Source organism: Pan paniscus, chromosome 3 (genome assembly GCF_029289425.2).
Source record: "Pan paniscus chromosome 3, NHGRI_mPanPan1-v2.0_pri, whole genome shotgun sequence".
In the NCBI taxonomy this organism is placed as follows: Eukaryota; Metazoa; Chordata; class Mammalia; order Primates; family Hominidae; genus Pan; species Pan paniscus.
The window spans coordinates 187,840,858-187,851,736 of record NC_073252.2 but is presented as its reverse complement, the minus strand read 5'-3'; the positions used below and the strand labels follow the sequence as shown (position 1 = coordinate 187,851,736).

At 71.9% G+C, this 10,879-nt stretch overlaps 2 pseudogenes; both read right to left on the bottom strand.

Moving 5' to 3' along the window:
• Positions 1-4,426: 4,426 nt before the first annotated feature.
• LOC134730218 (nascent polypeptide-associated complex subunit alpha, muscle-specific form-like) lies at positions 4,427-6,995 on the bottom strand (annotated as a pseudogene).
• A 747-nt stretch (positions 6,996-7,742) lies between these two features.
• On the bottom strand, positions 7,743-10,311 carry LOC134730217 (nascent polypeptide-associated complex subunit alpha, muscle-specific form-like; annotated as a pseudogene).
• Between the last annotated feature and the right edge of the window lie 568 nt (positions 10,312-10,879).

Genomic DNA, 10,879 nt, shown 5'->3' with positions numbered 1-10,879 from the left:
GTCCCGGTCTTTTGTCCCTGAGGAAACCGCCCACTCCCTCCCTGGGCCACGGAACCGGGGCGAATGAGTGCCCCGCCGGCCGGCGCGGCGGCGGCTGTGGGCCCAGCCCTCAGCCCGCGCCGGACGCTGACCGTTTTCCCGGAGGGCGGGGGTCCCGCTACTCCCGGAGGCCGAAGACCGCTTTTCCTCCCTGCCTTCCTCCCTCTGTCCCCGGCTCCCTCCCGCCCGCCCCCAGTCCCTGCGTCGCTCTGTCTTTCCCTCCGTTCCTCCCTGCCTCCCTGCCTCCCTCCCTCCCTCCCTCCTAACGTCCCTCCGCCCATCCTTCCGCCCCTCTAGGTCTCCCGTTCCTCTCTCCATCTCTGCCCGCCTTCCCTCCCGCCTGGAACGCTCAGCGTCCCCGGTGTGCGCCGGGCCTGGGGTCTGCGTTCCGCCGCCAGGCGCTCCGTGCTGGCAGCTGGGAGGCTGCAGGGGCCCGGGCGGGCGGGCGGGCGGGCGACGGTGGCGCGGAGGCGCAGAGGAGGCGAGAGCCGCCGGAGCGGCGTCAGGCCTGGACGCTGCGCGGGCCCGGTGTTTCGCGGGACGGGGGTCTCCACCCAGCCCAGGGGACGACGCATTTTCCGGCGGTGGGGGGTGGGGGTGGGGGTGGGGAGGGGGCGGTCAGGCGGCGGGGTGGGGTGGTGGGAAGGCATGAGAGCTCTGCCCGGGCTGCTCCCACAGCCCAGGCGGCTGCCCGCAGACCCGCAAACCCGCGCGTGCGCAGTAGGCGGCCCACCTGCTGGTACCTGGGCCGGCTCTGGGATCCCCGGGATGCCCAGGAAAGAATGGCCGTTCTCCGCTGTGTGGAGTCTCTCACCGGGCCTAGACCTAGAAGGCAGGAATCCCAGGCCGGTCAGCCCGGTGGCGGGGGCGGGGCGAAGACACGCCCCTCCGTAGCCAGCCAGGTGTTCCCCGCGAAAGAGAGGCCACCGCCCTCGCCCCGAACCACCCGACCCCGTCCCAACCCCGCGTCCTAAAGCTCCTCCAGCAGAGCCCGGTATTCTTCCTCGCTGAGGGGTGCTTCCAGCGAGGCGGCCTCTTCCGAGGCCTCCAGCTCCCCCGGGGCCTCCGTTTCTAGGAAAGCTTGCGCCTGCTGCAGAAACTCCGGGCTCGCCAGGAGCTCATCCAGCAGCAGGCCGCCGGGGAGTGCAGACGAGCGCCCCGGCTCCTGGAGCGCCTGGGAGGGCGCCGGGATGCCTTGCATCTGCCCCTGCCGCGCGGAGGCCTCCGGGGGCGCGGGCTGGGGAGGTGGAGCTGCCCCGGCTTGGGGTTCCCACGCCGCCCCGGCGACCTGGGGACCCCGGCCCCAGCCCCACCACGGGCTCCCCTGGGACGTGGGTGGCGCAAGCACACCTTGGCCCTGCGGCCCCGCTTGAGCGGGCCCAGGCTGTCCCACCGCGCAAGGGCCCGGCAGGCCGTCGCGCTGCGGGTCCCGGTCCTCCCGGCTTTTGCCCGGGTGCGGAGGCCACCGAGGAGCCTGAGGGTGGGAGAGCGCCCCTTCCGGAGGAGCCGGGGCGGCGTAGGCAAAATCCCCGCGCGCCGGGGCAGGTTGGGAGATCCCCTCTGCCGGCGCGGCCCGGCTGGGCTGCAGCACGGGGGCGGCCCTCGCTGCCTGGCTCACGAAAGCCCCCTGTGGGAGAGCCCCAGGCGCGCAGGGCACGTGGGGTGCGGGAAGCCCCGTTCCCCACGCGCCGGTGTGGGCGAAGGCGACCCACGAGGGAGCAGGGTGACACCCGCCGGGGGCCGCGTTGCACAGGCCGCCTGCCTGCGCGGGCGCCCTGCCACCCTGTCCCGGGTGCCTGGCCCTTCGATTCTGAAACCAGATCTGAATCCTGGACTCCGGGAGGCCCGTCTCTCTGGCCAGCTCTTCCCGGGCGGCGATGCCTGGAAAGCGATCCTTCTCAAAGGCTCGGAGGAGCAGGGCGGTCTGGGATCCGGTGACGGCGGTCCGCTTTCGCCGGCCTTCTGGCGGGCCGCGTCTCCCGGGCCAGGGCCGAGATTCCCGCCGGTGCTGCCTCAGCTGGCGTGACCTCTCGTTCTGAAACCAAATCTGGACCCTGGGCTCCGGAATGCCGATGGCCTGGGCCAGCCGTTCTCTGGTGGCGATGCCCGGGTACGGGTTCCGCTCAAAGCAGGCTCGCAGGGCCTCGCTTTGGCTCGGGGTCCAAACGAGTCTCCGTCGCCGTCCTGGTCCCCGGGCTCCCGCGGGGAGGGTGCTGTCCGAAGGTGTCGGGAGGGCCATCGCGGTGAGCCCCGGCCGGAATTTCACGGACGGACGCGGGCAGAGAGAGGCCGGCGGGCTCCCGTGCACCTCAGCCGGCCTGTGCACTGCGGCAGGTGCAGCCAGGAGGCCTGCCCGGACAGCCAGCCAGCCAGCCAGCGGCCCTTATAAAGGCCCACAGGCAGGCAGGCTCCACCCCTTCATGAATGGCGGTGAGCCCCCCTGGGACAGCGCGCCCCACCCCGGAAGGGACCCAGGGCAAGTCGAGGCCTGCGGCCGGCGGGGTGGTGGTGGTGGTGGGGGGGGGGGGGATGGGGGAGGGCGTGGTGGTGTTGGTGGTGGTGGTGGTGGTGGGGCCGGAGAGACGAAGTGGAGGGGGGAGAGGGGGAAGGGGTGAGGGGGGCGCGTTTCGGGGGCCGGCTCCCCGGACCCCTCCAGGCATCCCGCGGGAACGGGAAGCCGCTCTCTGGGCTCCCACGCGTCTGCAGCAGGGAGAAACCAGCCTGGGAGGGTGGAGGGGAGTGTGGAACTGAACCTCCGTGGGAGTCTTGAGTGTTCCAGGCCCTCTCTCCGTGAAGGAGGCAATGCCTGTGGGTGTCGCCGTTGCCGGGACAGTCTCACACACGCAGGCGTGTGGCTGTCGTTCATTTCCACGTAGAAGACCAGAGCGAGACCCCAGAGAGGAGATGCCTCCCCGGCGTGATGGCCTGACGATGGATTCCCGTGTGCGGCAACATGGGGAGTCTGCAGTGTGGCCGGTTTGGAAGCTGGCAAGGAGAGCGAAGGCACCATGCCGGGCTTCCACCCTTCCCTGCATGTTTCCGGGTGCCCGCAGAGCTCCGGGAGCAAACAGTCAGCATGGCCAGCCTTTCGGGGGCCGGAGAGACGTGGGCAACAGGCCGCCTTGCAGAGGGCGAAGCCACGCGGAAACCAAAATCACGCCTCCGTCGTCCTGCGTGTGGCTCCTCCGTGGTCGGGGCTGTCGGCCTCGCGCTGCGTTGCAGGGCTCAGCCTGGGGATGTGCGGTCTGTGAGCCGCGCGGGTGAAAACCCGACGGCAACCCGAGTCCCGGTCTTTTGTCCCTGAGGAAACCGCCCACTCCCTCCCTGGGCCACGGAACCGGGGCGAATGAGTGCCCCGCCGGCCGGCGCGGCGGCGGCTGTGGGCCCAGCCCTCAGCCCGCGCCGGACGCTGACCGTTTTCCCGGAGGGCGGGGGTCCCGCTACTCCCGGAGGCCGAAGACCGCTTTTCCTCCCTGCCTTCCTCCCTCTGTCCCCGGCTCCCTCCCGCCCGCCCCCAGTCCCTGCGTCGCTCTGTCTTTCCCTCCGTTCCTCCCTGCCTCCCTGCCTCCCTCCCTCCCTCCCTCCTAACGTCCCTCCGCCCATCCTTCCGCCCCTCTAGGTCTCCCGTTCCTCTCTCCATCTCTGCCCGCCTTCCCTCCCGCCTGGAACGCTCAGCGTCCCCGGTGTGCGCCGGGCCTGGGGTCTGCGTTCCGCCGCCAGGCGCTCCGTGCTGGCAGCTGGGAGGCTGCAGGGGCCCGGGCGGGCGGGCGGGCGGGCGACGGTGGCGCGGAGGCGCAGAGGAGGCGAGAGCCGCCGGAGCGGCGTCAGGCCTGGACGCTGCGCGGGCCCGGTGTTTCGCGGGACGGGGGTCTCCACCCAGCCCAGGGGACGACGCATTTTCCGGCGGTGGGGGGTGGGGGTGGGGAGGGGGCGGTCAGGCGGCGGGGTGGGGTGGTGGGAAGGCATGAGAGCTCTGCCCGGGCTGCTCCCACAGCCCAGGCGGCTGCCCGCAGACCCGCAAACCCGCGCGTGCGCAGTAGGCGGCCCACCTGCTGGTACCTGGGCCGGCTCTGGGATCCCCGGGATGCCCAGGAAAGAATGGCCGTTCTCCGCTGTGTGGAGTCTCTCACCGGGCCTAGACCTAGAAGGCAGGAATCCCAGGCCGGTCAGCCCGGTGGCGGGGGCGGGGCGAAGACACGCCCCTCCGTAGCCAGCCAGGTGTTCCCCGCGAAAGAGAGGCCACCGCCCTCGCCCCGAACCACCCGACCCCGTCCCAACCCCGCGTCCTAAAGCTCCTCCAGCAGAGCCCGGTATTCTTCCTCGCTGAGGGGTGCTTCCAGCGAGGCGGCCTCTTCCGAGGCCTCCAGCTCCCCCGGGGCCTCCGTTTCTAGGAAAGCTTGCGCCTGCTGCAGAAACTCCGGGCTCGCCAGGAGCTCATCCAGCAGCAGGCCGCCGGGGAGTGCAGACGAGCGCCCCGGCTCCTGGAGCGCCTGGGAGGGCGCCGGGATGCCTTGCATCTGCCCCTGCCGCGCGGAGGCCTCCGGGGGCGCGGGCTGGGGAGGTGGAGCTGCCCCGGCTTGGGGTTCCCACGCCGCCCCGGCGACCTGGGGACCCCGGCCCCAGCCCCACCACGGGCTCCCCTGGGACGTGGGTGGCGCAAGCACACCTTGGCCCTGCGGCCCCGCTTGAGCGGGCCCAGGCTGTCCCACCGCGCAAGGGCCCGGCAGGCCGTCGCGCTGCGGGTCCCGGTCCTCCCGGCTTTTGCCCGGGTGCGGAGGCCACCGAGGAGCCTGAGGGTGGGAGAGCGCCCCTTCCGGAGGAGCCGGGGCGGCGTAGGCAAAATCCCCGCGCGCCGGGGCAGGTTGGGAGATCCCCTCTGCCGGCGCGGCCCGGCTGGGCTGCAGCACGGGGGCGGCCCTCGCTGCCTGGCTCACGAAAGCCCCCTGTGGGAGAGCCCCAGGCGCGCAGGGCACGTGGGGTGCGGGAAGCCCCGTTCCCCACGCGCCGGTGTGGGCGAAGGCGACCCACGAGGGAGCAGGGTGACACCCGCCGGGGGCCGCGTTGCACAGGCCGCCTGCCTGCGCGGGCGCCCTGCCACCCTGTCCCGGGTGCCTGGCCCTTCGATTCTGAAACCAGATCTGAATCCTGGACTCCGGGAGGCCCGTCTCTCTGGCCAGCTCTTCCCGGGCGGCGATGCCTGGAAAGCGATCCTTCTCAAAGGCTCGGAGGAGCAGGGCGGTCTGGGATCCGGTGACGGCGGTCCGCTTTCGCCGGCCTTCTGGCGGGCCGCGTCTCCCGGGCCAGGGCCGAGATTCCCGCCGGTGCTGCCTCAGCTGGCGTGACCTCTCGTTCTGAAACCAAATCTGGACCCTGGGCTCCGGAATGCCGATGGCCTGGGCCAGCCGTTCTCTGGTGGCGATGCCCGGGTACGGGTTCCGCTCAAAGCAGGCTCGCAGGGCCTCGCTTTGGCTCGGGGTCCAAACGAGTCTCCGTCGCCGTCCTGGTCCCCGGGCTCCCGCGGGGAGGGTGCTGTCCGAAGGTGTCGGGAGGGCCATCGCGGTGAGCCCCGGCCGGAATTTCACGGACGGACGCGGGCAGAGAGAGGCCGGCGGGCTCCCGTGCACCTCAGCCGGCCTGTGCACTGCGGCAGGTGCAGCCAGGAGGCCTGCCCGGACAGCCAGCCAGCCAGCCAGCGGCCCTTATAAAGGCCCACAGGCAGGCAGGCTCCACCCCTTCATGAATGGCGGTGAGCCCCCCTGGGACAGCGCGCCCCACCCCGGAAGGGACCCAGGGCAAGTCGAGGCCTGCGGCCGGCGGGGTGGTGGTGGTGGTGGGGGGGGGGGGGATGGGGGAGGGCGTGGTGGTGTTGGTGGTGGTGGTGGTGGTGGGGCCGGAGAGACGAAGTGGAGGGGGGAGAGGGGGAAGGGGTGAGGGGGGCGCGTTTCGGGGGCCGGCTCCCCGGACCCCTCCAGGCATCCCGCGGGAACGGGAAGCCGCTCTCTGGGCTCCCACGCGTCTGCAGCAGGGAGAAACCAGCCTGGGAGGGTGGAGGGGAGTGTGGAACTGAACCTCCGTGGGAGTCTTGAGTGTTCCAGGCCCTCTCTCCGTGAAGGAGGCAATGCCTGTGGGTGTCGCCGTTGCCGGGACAGTCTCACACACGCAGGCGTGTGGCTGTCGTTCATTTCCACGTAGAAGACCAGAGCGAGACCCCAGAGAGGAGATGCCTCCCCGGCGTGATGGCCTGACGATGGATTCCCGTGTGCGGCAACATGGGGAGTCTGCAGTGTGGCCGGTTTGGAAGCTGGCAAGGAGAGCGAAGGCACCATGCCGGGCTTCCACCCTTCCCTGCATGTTTCCGGGTGCCCGCAGAGCTCCGGGAGCAAACAGTCAGCATGGCCAGCCTTTCGGGGGCCGGAGAGACGTGGGCAACAGGCCGCCTTGCAGAGGGCGAAGCCACGCGGAAACCAAAATCACGCCTCCGTCGTCCTGCGTGTGGCTCCTCCGTGGTCGGGGCTGTCGGCCTCGCGCTGCGTTGCAGGGCTCAGCCTGGGGATGTGCGGTCTGTGAGCCGCGCGGGTGAAAACCCGACGGCAACCCGAGTCCCGGTCTTTTGTCCCTGAGGAAACCGCCCACTCCCTCCCTGGGCCACGGAACCGGGGCGAATGAGTGCCCCGCCGGCCGGCGCGGCGGCGGCTGTGGGCCCAGCCCTCAGCCCGCGCCGGACGCTGACCGTTTTCCCGGAGGGCGGGGGTCCCGCTACTCCCGGAGGCCGAAGACCGCTTTTCCTCCCTGCCTTCCTCCCTCTGTCCCCGGCTCCCTCCCGCCCGCCCCCAGTCCCTGCGTCGCTCTGTCTTTCCCTCCGTTCCTCCCTGCCTCCCTGCCTCCCTCCCTCCCTCCCTCCTAACGTCCCTCCGCCCATCCTTCCGCCCCTCTAGGTCTCCCGTTCCTCTCTCCATCTCTGCCCGCCTTCCCTCCCGCCTGGAACGCTCAGCGTCCCCGGTGTGCGCCGGGCCTGGGGTCTGCGTTCCGCCGCCAGGCGCTCCGTGCTGGCAGCTGGGAGGCTGCAGGGGCCCGGGCGGGCGGGCGGGCGGGCGACGGTGGCGCGGAGGCGCAGAGGAGGCGAGAGCCGCCGGAGCGGCGTCAGGCCTGGACGCTGCGCGGGCCCGGTGTTTCGCGGGACGGGGGTCTCCACCCAGCCCAGGGGACGACGCATTTTCCGGCGGTGGGGGGTGGGGGTGGGGAGGGGGCGGTCAGGCGGCGGGGTGGGGTGGTGGGAAGGCATGAGAGCTCTGCCCGGGCTGCTCCCACAGCCCAGGCGGCTGCCCGCAGACCCGCAAACCCGCGCGTGCGCAGTAGGCGGCCCACCTGCTGGTACCTGGGCCGGCTCTGGGATCCCCGGGATGCCCAGGAAAGAATGGCCGTTCTCCGCTGTGTGGAGTCTCTCACCGGGCCTAGACCTAGAAGGCAGGAATCCCAGGCCGGTCAGCCCGGTGGCGGGGGCGGGGCGAAGACACGCCCCTCCGTAGCCAGCCAGGTGTTCCCCGCGAAAGAGAGGCCACCGCCCTCGCCCCGAACCACCCGACCCCGTCCCAACCCCGCGTCCTAAAGCTCCTCCAGCAGAGCCCGGTATTCTTCCTCGCTGAGGGGTGCTTCCAGCGAGGCGGCCTCTTCCGAGGCCTCCAGCTCCCCCGGGGCCTCCGTTTCTAGGAAAGCTTGCGCCTGCTGCAGAAACTCCGGGCTCGCCAGGAGCTCATCCAGCAGCAGGCCGCCGGGGAGTGCAGACGAGCGCCCCGGCTCCTGGAGCGCCTGGGAGGGCGCCGGGATGCCTTGCATCTGCCCCTGCCGCGCGGAGGCCTCCGGGGGCGCGGGCTGGGGAGGTGGAGCTGCCCCGGCTTGGGGTTCCCACGCCGCCCCGGCGACCTGGGGACCCCGGCCCCAGCCCCACCACGGGCTCCCCTGGGACGTGGGTGGCGCAAGCACACCTTGGCCCTGCGGCCCCGCTTGAGCGGGCCCAGGCTGTCCCACCGCGCAAGGGCCCGGCAGGCCGTCGCGCTGCGGGTCCCGGTCCTCCCGGCTTTTGCCCGGGTGCGGAGGCCACCGAGGAGCCTGAGGGTGGGAGAGCGCCCCTTCCGGAGGAGCCGGGGCGGCGTAGGCAAAATCCCCGCGCGCCGGGGCAGGTTGGGAGATCCCCTCTGCCGGCGCGGCCCGGCTGGGCTGCAGCACGGGGGCGGCCCTCGCTGCCTGGCTCACGAAAGCCCCCTGTGGGAGAGCCCCAGGCGCGCAGGGCACGTGGGGTGCGGGAAGCCCCGTTCCCCACGCGCCGGTGTGGGCGAAGGCGACCCACGAGGGAGCAGGGTGACACCCGCCGGGGGCCGCGTTGCACAGGCCGCCTGCCTGCGCGGGCGCCCTGCCACCCTGTCCCGGGTGCCTGGCCCTTCGATTCTGAAACCAGATCTGAATCCTGGACTCCGGGAGGCCCGTCTCTCTGGCCAGCTCTTCCCGGGCGGCGATGCCTGGAAAGCGATCCTTCTCAAAGGCTCGGAGGAGCAGGGCGGTCTGGGATCCGGTGACGGCGGTCCGCTTTCGCCGGCCTTCTGGCGGGCCGCGTCTCCCGGGCCAGGGCCGAGATTCCCGCCGGTGCTGCCTCAGCTGGCGTGACCTCTCGTTCTGAAACCAAATCTGGACCCTGGGCTCCGGAATGCCGATGGCCTGGGCCAGCCGTTCTCTGGTGGCGATGCCCGGGTACGGGTTCCGCTCAAAGCAGGCTCGCAGGGCCTCGCTTTGGCTCGGGGTCCAAACGAGTCTCCGTCGCCGTCCTGGTCCCCGGGCTCCCGCGGGGAGGGTGCTGTCCGAAGGTGTCGGGAGGGCCATCGCGGTGAGCCCCGGCCGGAATTTCACGGACGGACGCGGGCAGAGAGAGGCCGGCGGGCTCCCGTGCACCTCAGCCGGCCTGTGCACTGCGGCAGGTGCAGCCAGGAGGCCTGCCCGGACAGCCAGCCAGCCAGCCAGCGGCCCTTATAAAGGCCCACAGGCAGGCAGGCTCCACCCCTTCATGAATGGCGGTGAGCCCCCCTGGGACAGCGCGCCCCACCCCGGAAGGGACCCAGGGCAAGTCGAGGCCTGCGGCCGGCGGGGTGGTGGTGGTGGTGGGGGGGGGGGGGATGGGGGAGGGCGTGGTGGTGTTGGTGGTGGTGGTGGTGGTGGGGCCGGAGAGACGAAGTGGAGGGGGGAGAGGGGGAAGGGGTGAGGGGGGCGCGTTTCGGGGGCCGGCTCCCCGGACCCCTCCAGGCATCCCGCGGGAACGGGAAGCCGCTCTCTGGGCTCCCACGCGTCTGCAGCAGGGAGAAACCAGCCTGGGAGGGTGGAGGGGAGTGTGGAACTGAACCTCCGTGGGAGTCTTGAGTGTTCCAGGCCCTCTCTCCGTGAAGGAGGCAATGCCTGTGGGTGTCGCCGTTGCCGGGACAGTCTCACACACGCAGGCGTGTGGCTGTCGTTCATTTCCACGTAGAAGACCAGAGCGAGACCCCAGAGAGGAGATGCCTCCCCGGCGTGATGGCCTGACGATGGATTCCCGTGTGCGGCAACATGGGGAGTCTGCAGTGTGGCCGGTTTGGAAGCTGGCAAGGAGAGCGAAGGCACCATGCCGGGCTTCCACCCTTCCCTGCATGTTTCCGGGTGCCCGCAGAGCTCCGGGAGCAAACAGTCAGCATGGCCAGCCTTTCGGGGGCCGGAGAGACGTGGGCAACAGGCCGCCTTGCAGAGGGCGAAGCCACGCGGAAACCAAAATCACGCCTCCGTCGTCCTGCGTGTGGCTCCTCCGTGGTCGGGGCTGTCGGCCTCGCGCTGCGTTGCAGGGCTCAGCCTGGGGATGTGCGGTCTGTGAGCCGCGCGGGTGAAAACCCGACGGCAACCCGAGTCCCGGTCTTTTGTCCCTGAGGAAACCGCCCACTCCCTCCCTGGGCCACGGAACCGGGGCGAATGAGTGCCCCGCCGGCCGGCGCGGCGGCGGCTGTGGGCCCAGCCCTCAGCCCGCGCCGGACGCTGACCGTTTTCCCGGAGGGCGGGGGTCCCGCTACTCCCGGAGGCCGAAGACCGCTTTTCCTCCCTGCCTTCCTCCCTCTGTCCCCGGCTCCCTCCCGCCCGCCCCCAGTCCCTGCGTCGCTCTGTCTTTCCCTCCGTTCCTCCCTGCCTCCCTGCCTCCCTCCCTCCCTCCCTCCTAACGTCCCTCCGCCCATCCTTCCGCCCCTCTAGGTCTCCCGTTCCTCTCTCCATCTCTGCCCGCCTTCCCTCCCGCCTGGAACGCTCAGCGTCCCCGGTGTGCGCCGGGCCTGGGGTCTGCGTTCCGCCGCCAGGCGCTCCGTGCTGGCAGCTGGGAGGCTGCAGGGGCCCGGGCGGGCGGGCGGGCGGGCGACGGTGGCGCGGAGGCGCAGAGGAGGCGAGAGCCGCCGGAGCGGCGTCAGGCCTGGACGCTGCGCGGGCCCGGTGTTTCGCGGGACGGGGGTCTCCACCCAGCCCAGGGGACGACGCATTTTCCGGCGGTGGGGGGTGGGGGTGGGGAGGGGGCGGTCAGGCGGCGGGGTGGGGTGGTGGGAAGGCATGAGAGCTCTGCCCGGGCTGCTCCCACAGCCCAGGCGGCTGCCCGCAGACCCGCAAACCCGCGCGTGCGCAGTAGGCGGCCCACCTGCTGGTACCTGGGCCGGCTCTGGGATCCCCGGGATGCCCAGGAAAGAATGGCCGTTCTCCGCTGTGTGGAGTCTCTCACCGGGCCTAGACCTAGAAGGCAGGAATCCCAGGCCGGTCAGCCCGGTGGCGGGGGCGGGGCGAAGACACGCCCCTCCGT